The sequence below is a fragment of the Monodelphis domestica genome, chromosome 8, assembly GCF_027887165.1.
Source record: "Monodelphis domestica isolate mMonDom1 chromosome 8, mMonDom1.pri, whole genome shotgun sequence".
Taxonomy (NCBI): domain Eukaryota; kingdom Metazoa; phylum Chordata; class Mammalia; order Didelphimorphia; family Didelphidae; genus Monodelphis; species Monodelphis domestica.
In genome coordinates, this window is record NC_077234.1 from 236217064 (window position 1) to 236225075 (window position 8012).

Genomic DNA, 8012 nt, shown 5'->3' on the forward strand with positions numbered 1-8012 from the left:
AAGCACCGACTACACTCTCCTCATTAAAAGCTCTCCAGTAGTGCAAATAAGTAGTATCACTAAGCCCTACAGGCTGCCCGCTTGCCCGGGCTCTGGGAAGAGGCTAGCGAAAAAGCTCAAGACCCTCCCGTCCCCCATTTCCGGGCCGCACTCGGTTCGGGCAGTAGTCTCCCCACTGGTGCTGCCCAGTCTCCCTCCCCCAAAGCCCTGATCCGGGGGCAAAGGCGAAGCCCGGCCGGAAGCTGCCAAGTACCTCAAGGCAGAAGGATAGGAGGGAGAGGACGGTAGCCGAAAGACACTTACTCCGCGAGTCCCACCGCAGAGAGACTTCCGACCCTCCCACGGCCACAGCCATGGCTCCGCCTACCTCCCTAGGAGGCGGGTATCTTCGGCTTCTGAGGCCCAAGCGCCCGCGCCCCGCAGCAACGGACACCAATCGTCACGCGGTTTTCGGATCATGTGACTCATGGGGCCACGGCGGGAGAACCCGTTCCCCACCCACCTCGAACCACACTACGCGTCCCCCGGAAGAGTACAGGGTTGGATGATAAAGCAATGCCGCGCTTGCGCCATGACCACTCCCTTTAATTGTAGCTACTAAACCAGCAGAGGCGAATTCATCTTTATTAAACTAAAGCTGCATTGAGACCATGGCTCGGAAACGTCTTGAGCATCCCAGCAACCATCCTCAATTTCTCCTAACACTTATTCTAGGGACACTTCCGGGCGAGAGCGAGACTACAATCCCGGAGTGCCTTGCAGGTCTCCTTTTGTTCCTCTGGGAACTGTAGTCCAGGAATTCACCTGGCTCTACAACTTTTGGTTTAGGCCTATAGAAAACTACTACTCCCAGTGTGCCTTGAGCACCGAAGTCCCTCTCCTAAGGGCTTTGGACCTGAGGCGGCTTCCCTGGAGCGTTGCCTAGTTACAAAGCTTTTTTTTTTTTTATTAAGTACCCACAAACACACTCCTAACACCTCTCCCTTTTTAAAAAAGGGGGAATTTGAGAAGTGCCAGGCCACAGAGGAATATTGAAGATGAGTAAATTCAGAATGTCATCGAGAGTCATAAAATTGGTCCATATCCTTCTCTAAATAATTAATTAGGTAATAATGACATCCTATTTAGTCATAAGAATTTACTACGATTCACAGAATACAATTCAGGACGGGGAACCTAAAATCAGGCTCCTTGAAGATGATGGACCAAGCAGAGTAAGTTGTTTTTCCAAGTAACACAAAGATTAGTATCTGTCTTCATTTCTCTTTATTGATGGACTCCACAATGCTGTCATTACAAAAGATGATTCTGGAGCTAGTGAAATAATTGCTGTCCCCAAGGGATGAGAGAACAATATGCCACAACAACTTTGGAACAAGTCCTGTCAGGGTCTTTTTAATTGCTATAAATGTTTCCTCCTTTTACAAAACCACTTGAAATATTTACAGAGTAGTAGTGCGTGACTACCACTGAAAACCAAAACCTTTTTTAAAAATTTATTAAATTTAGAATACTTTTCCATGGATACATGATTCATGACCCTGCCCCCATCTTTCCTCCCCCCTCCCGAAGCTGACAAGCAATTTCACTGGATTATACATATATCATTGTTCATACCTATTTCCGTGGTATTCATATTTGCAGTAGAGTGATCTTTTAACATCAAAACCCTAATCATATCCCTTTCAAACTACATGATGGGTGATATGTTTTTCTTCTGCATTTGTTTCCACAGTTCTTTATCTGGATGTGGAGAGCATTCTTTGTCATAAGTTATTGTTGTTACATTTGATTATGCCAATGTGTATAATGTTCTCCTTTTACTCTGCATCAATTCCTGAAGGTCGTTCTAGTTCACATGGAATTCCTCCAGTTTATTATTCCTTTGAGCACAATAGTATTCCATCACCAACATATACCATGATTTGTTCAGCCAATCCCCAATTGGAAGACATCCCCTCATTTTCTAATTTTTTGCCATCACTAACAGTGTGACTATGAATATTCTTGTACAAGTCTTTTTCCTTATTATTTCTTTGGGGTACAAACCCAACAGTGGTATGATTGGGTCGAAGGGTAAAGGTTCTTTTAAAGCCCTTTGTGTATAGTTCCAAATTGCCCTTCAGAATGGTTGGATCAATTCACAACCCCACCAGCAGTGTATTAGTGTCCCAATTTTGCTACATCCCCTATGACATTTATCACTTTCCTTTGCTGTCATATTGACCAGGTGTAAGGTGGTACCTAAGAGTTGTTTTAATCTGCATTTCTCTAATCAGGTGGGATTTAGAACACTTTTTCATGCACTTATTGACAGGAAAACTAAAAACTTCTAAAAAGAACCCCCCCCCCAGTAAAATTTTACTTTTTGTATTACTTGGCACACATCAACAAAAAGAGAGCATTTCTATAAATAAAGTAGAACAGAAAAATAGGATTGTATTTTAAGCCTATAATTTCGATTATATATAGCTTGCTTTTTTGTTGTTGATAATAGTCTCATTTTCCTTTAAGGACTAGTTTGGCTGCATTCCAAAAGTTTTAATATGTTTTCTCAGTGTTATCACTCTTTTGATGAAAATGCCAATTATTTCTTTGAATCATTTTCTTTAACCCACTAGTTCTTTAGGCATAAATTATTTAGTCTCTAGTTGAGCTTTAATCCTTTTGTAAAGACCTCCTATTGATTATAATTTTTATTTCATTGTAGACAATAAAGGATGTGTGCAATATTTTTGTTTTTTTCTGCATTTATGAATCTATGCTGATAATATGATTAAATTTTTTTTAATTTTTTTAGTTGAGAAAGATGTATATTTCTTTTTAATGCCATTTAGTAATTTCTAGAGGCCTATCATATAGCTCATTCTTAATAAAATAATATCTAAGTCCTAACCTTTTAAAAAAGTTAGTTTTTTGTTGTGTTAAGGCCTGAACCCCAACTATTATTTTGCTGGTTTTTTCTTCCTGTTACTTTTCTTTTAAGTACTTAGATGCTATGCCCTTTATTATATATGTTAAATGTGTTTGTTGGGGTTTTTTTGTTTGTTTGTTTGTTTGTTTGTTTGTTTTGAAACCCTAAGTTTGCCCCTTGTTCTTTAGGAACTTGCCTTGAGGGAAGCCTGAACTGACCTGACAGACCTTACCTCTGGACTGAACAATAGACTGAAATACTTAATGATCCCAGTTTAGATAAGATTAGTAAGCAGACTCTTCCCTGGTAGTCCCGCCCCTGGCTAGAAACATCTTTTTGTAGCTAGTTAGTGTAAAGCATCATCTTCTTCCTCTCAGTCAAGCCCAGCGCTCCTCATTTGTAGATCTAACCAACCACATTTCCTGGCCCTTTGTTCCCCCCAAACCCAAAAGGTATATAAGACCCCCAAGTTCCATTATTCTTTGGAGAATCATCTTTAGCAGTGCATTTCCCCAGAAACACTATTCCCAGAACCCCAGAGCTTTGACTCTGTGGTGTTTAGTGATTGACTGAACCGCTGCTGAATATTAAGAATTTATCTCTTATCCTGATTAAAGATTTGGTTTTTATGAGTAATGTACTCATTCTGGGTTTTTCCTACTTGACATAGAAAATAAGTACTGGCTATTTCATTGCCTACAGTGCCTTTAAACATAATGTAGTTTCCCTTTTTATCTTTTACTTTTCTTTATAGCAATTTCAGTATAGATTCATATGATCCTGATTCCTTAATACTTGAATTCTTTCTTTCTATTAAATTTCTTCTTTGACCTGGAAGCTTTGAATTTTGACTATCACATTTTGGGAGTTTTCATTTTGGGGATTTATTTACTCTGTGATTCTAAAAGATCTAGCAGTTTTCATTACTTCTTGGTATTGTGAACTTTAGATTACTCCACCCTACTTAGTCTAACAAAAACAGGAATGTCTACACCCATACTTAAGGACTAAGTATTTAGGAGGATGTCCTATGACAGACATGTGCTAGCAAATGACAAATCAGAAACAACTGACAGACCCCTGAGCTGCCCTAAGTCAAGCTTAAGCTATCATTGGTACATGTGAGATGCAGGAAAGTGATGTAAAAACTGTCTATATATTTCATGTCACTTCCTCTCTCCAGCCTCTTTGGTGGCAGAGAGGTGGCTGGTGGCAGGGTGCTGAGCCTTTTGGCATCTTGGAGTGGCGAAAGCTATTGTCTGGGTTAGCAGTGAGTTTTCCTTGATACCATACTGGAAGAAGCCTAGTAACCTAGTTCAGCTGAGGTGTCTTCTCTGAGCTCTCTCCGAGTTAAGGCTGATTCTTTCCTCCTTTACCTTCCAAACACCATCCTTTTAGAAAAAGCCTCTAATCTTCAAAGACGGCAGAGGACTTTGAACTCCTCTTGTCACAGGCCAGGCAAGAGAAATCCTATACTTTTCCTTCTCTCTTCTCCTTAATTCTTTCCCTCTATATTAACTAAACCACCATAAATTTCCAAGCTGACTTGGGTATTTTATTTGGGATATTCCCTAGTGACCAAAATTAATTTAGATTAAGTCACAACCCTAAAATTATCCTTACAGTCTACAAACCTCTTTGGGGGAGGGAGGGAGGGCAAAGATAGGTGTGGAAGAGACTGATTTTAGGAAGTTTGATGATTCTCGAAATAACTCTACTTGACCAGTTTTGAGACCTACTTTTGCTATCCCATTTACACTTGTATGCATCTTCTTATATCTTTTCAATTGTTTATTTTGTTCTAGTACTTCTTGATTTCTTACAGTAAGTGATTTTAAGTTGGCCCATTTAATTTTAATGGAATCTGTTACTTGCTGGATGGGAGAAGTACCCTGTGGAGCCTCCTAGGCATATGCAAGCTACTTGCATAAAAGGTATTGAAACAATCCTTAAGACTTAGTTTAGGGAGATAAAGTCCTAGGTACTGGTGTGGCTTTCTTGTGGCCTAACTACATACTGAAATAAGGATTCAAGCCATGGCAAGTCCAGGGTATATAGATATAGATATAGATATAGATAAAGATATAACTGAATCAATGCTCTATATTTGCTGAATAGCCATTTACTTTTTTGAATATCCTTCCTCTGCTATGACTAAATAAACTTAATTTTATTAACTATCAGATTTCTACAAAGCTTTTCTTTTGTTCCAGTCTTCATTTTGAGTTTCTATACCTAAATTCTATTGAATGAATCCCAACTAGGGATTTCAGAAAAAGTAATGTAGTGTTTCCTTTCAAATTCAAATAAAAATAGATCCCTAAAGGCTAAATATTGACTTTGAAAACCACAAATTAACATTATCTATGTGCTAGTGTGTAGCTGCAAGTAATAGAACACTATATCCACCAAAGATTAAAAATTTGCATCATCTGGAGGGCTATGTAGAGAAATACAGTAGATGAGAACAGGCTGCTACATACAGCAAATAAGGACCTACAAAGAACCAGCATAAGGAGGTCATCAGAGAATATGTTATTGAAAAAAAAATTGAATTGATCACATAGCAAGAACCAGGGATAACAGGTAAACAGCCTGAATGCTTCACTGGAATACTTCTGAGGTCAGGAGAAAATAAAGAATACCCTTCTGAAATCTGAGTATAACTCTTATGTCAACATGGAATCCAGAAACCCCAAACTTTGAAAACATATAACTTGCAGCTGTATCATTAGGTGGTTCCTCAGGCTGCCAGCTGCCCCATCTCCTCCTGGGGACCACAGACATGCTGTTCCCCATTCCAGCAGCTCTTGGGTAGCTCTGGATTCTGCAGCTCTCTGTGCAATCCACAGACCACCGCTTAATGCCCCTTTAATTAAAGAGAGAGTCACTCCCAAATATACAAGACTGAGTCCTTTTTTTTCCCAAGAAGTACCTACCTGGCCCCTCTGCTAACTGGACTCCTGACTCAACCCCAAACAGGTTGTGTGGTACCTCACATCTTGGGATCCTCATTAGCAGGGCAGCTCAGCTGGCACTTTGGAATCTCAGTGGGACCTCTATTTGTTGACTTGGAAAAAAGATAGAACTAATAGTCAGAAAAACCACTCTTTAATCAGTGTAATAGTAGGCCTCCAAACAGAACTGCGTGCAACACACAGAGTCTGTGCTAACACCCGTACAGAGTCTGAGGATTGAACTCTGGATGCTGTGGACACTGACCCTTGGGAGAACCAACCACGTTAGATTGAGAACTCCAAGGAACAAAAGAATTTGGGGAACCTATATACCATTTGGGGGAAATTCAGGGCCAAGGAAATATGATTGATTGACATTACAATGGTTACAAACAAATGAGAATGTTCAAACTACACTGACAGAATACAATTAAGCTTAGGGAAAGAATAATAGAGGCTAGGGTGTAAGGGAAGGGACTGCTTACAATGAATACTAAAAGGGTGGTCTCTGCCCAGGTGTGGGTCTTCTTGGGAAAGGGTCTCTGAAATAATAGGGTCCATTATTCAGTCTAAAACTGCTAGCCTGAGATTCCATTCAGGGTAGATTCTCACAGGAACAGGGAACAAGTACAAACTTCGGGGTCTTCAACTTATAATCAAGTCCTAAAACTTGGGGTTCATCAGATCTTACTAGGCTATAAGTTTGGGGTTTCTAGATTCCATGTTGACACTTGTGATGAGCTTGTGGGACACCATAAACACAAGGTTGCCCAGACATGAATTAATTCCTATTTAAATCTTTGTAGGGTTGGTTGTTGTCCTTCATACCTGAAGGACATCACTAGTGATATCTTTTGACTCACACATAAATTGGATTTGTGAGGCAGAGTTGTACCAATTCTGTCTTCCAGAGTTCCTGAAGTCCAGTGGCAAGATAAAAGTCAAGACAACTGGTGATAGGTTGCAGTGGATGACCTTGGCTTCTTTGATGTCTAACAAACTTTCAGTGTTCCACAGCACTTGCTTCAGCCTCCTTTATGCCCACTGGGGGTGGGGGTGGGGAAGGGGAATTGTTCTCATTCCCTCTTCTGCCAAGGGAAGTCTTCATATACCAGGATTAGATATCCCCCTAACCCATCAACAGGTTTGAGACCTGTTGGTTACTCTCAACCTAGTTCAGCCTACCTGCTACGATGGTTTATCCCAATCTTTGTAGGAAAGTACACTTTTATGAGATCACAAATTCATCTGAATATTGAGTATTTGAGTTTCTCCCCTAAGGCATAGTGTAGGACACAACAGACCCTTCATATATATTTTTTGGAAATGAAATCAACAAACCATGGAAACCATAAAATTCCATCTCCTTCCCCATTGTAAGGCAGGAAACTCATTACCACAGAGGTTCAGATAGTGTTAAGCTCATTCCTTCTAGCTATATGTGTTTTGGTTTCATAGCTGGCAATGCTGATGATGTTTTTATCTTTGATGAAAATCAATGATAAGACCATAGAAGGTGTTTTGCTTTTTGGGGGGAAGAAGTAGGGTATAAATATCTAAAAGATAGACTGCAGATGGATAAAAAGAAAATGGGAGAATTTGTCACCCATTCTAAAAAATATTAAAGAGAATGCCAATTTTATTATGTTATGAAGTCTACATATTCCCAAATGTTCATGAAATATGCCAAGCTAAAACCCATAAGTAATAAAAGGCTTGCACATGTTCTTGCAGAATTCCTATTGGAGATTTTTTTTTTCATTGAGTGAATCATTTATTCCTATATAAGTGATATCATTATATAGAGCTTCATCAACCTCATGTGCTAACACAAAGAATTAGGTTTTTTTTTGTTAAAAGTCTTCAAAATGCATCATTCTCCTTATTTCCTTTATTAAGTAATTCAAAAGGTATTTTATTCTTCATCCAATTGTAACCATCATAGCTATCTGAACTGTTTGTATTTCTTTCTGCTGAGAGGCATTGCTTTTCTGCTTAAAAGATTTATAGTTTGTGCTGTCATGTTGTCAACATGGAATCTAGAAAACCCAAACATGTAGCCTAGTAAGATCTGATGAACCCCAAGTTTTAGGACTAGATTATAAATTGGAGACCCCAAAGCTTGTACTTGTTCCTTGTTT

The 8012-nt window shown here is 39.4% G+C and overlaps 1 protein-coding gene across 3 annotated transcripts in view; it reads right to left on the reverse strand.

Annotated features, from left to right (window-relative positions):
- Positions 1-455, reverse strand: part of PIGA (phosphatidylinositol glycan anchor biosynthesis class A) — a 37068-nt gene extending 36613 nt beyond the window's left edge. For 2 of the 3 annotated variants that reach the window (XM_007500887.3, XM_007500886.3), the window contains exon 1: positions 304-455. The gene's annotated coding sequence lies outside the window, so the exon portion shown is untranslated. Of the gene's footprint in view, positions 1-253 lie in introns of all 3 variants that reach the window. The other variant, XM_001380946.4, reaches the window with a different exon arrangement.
- Positions 456-8012: the final 7557 nt, after the last annotated feature.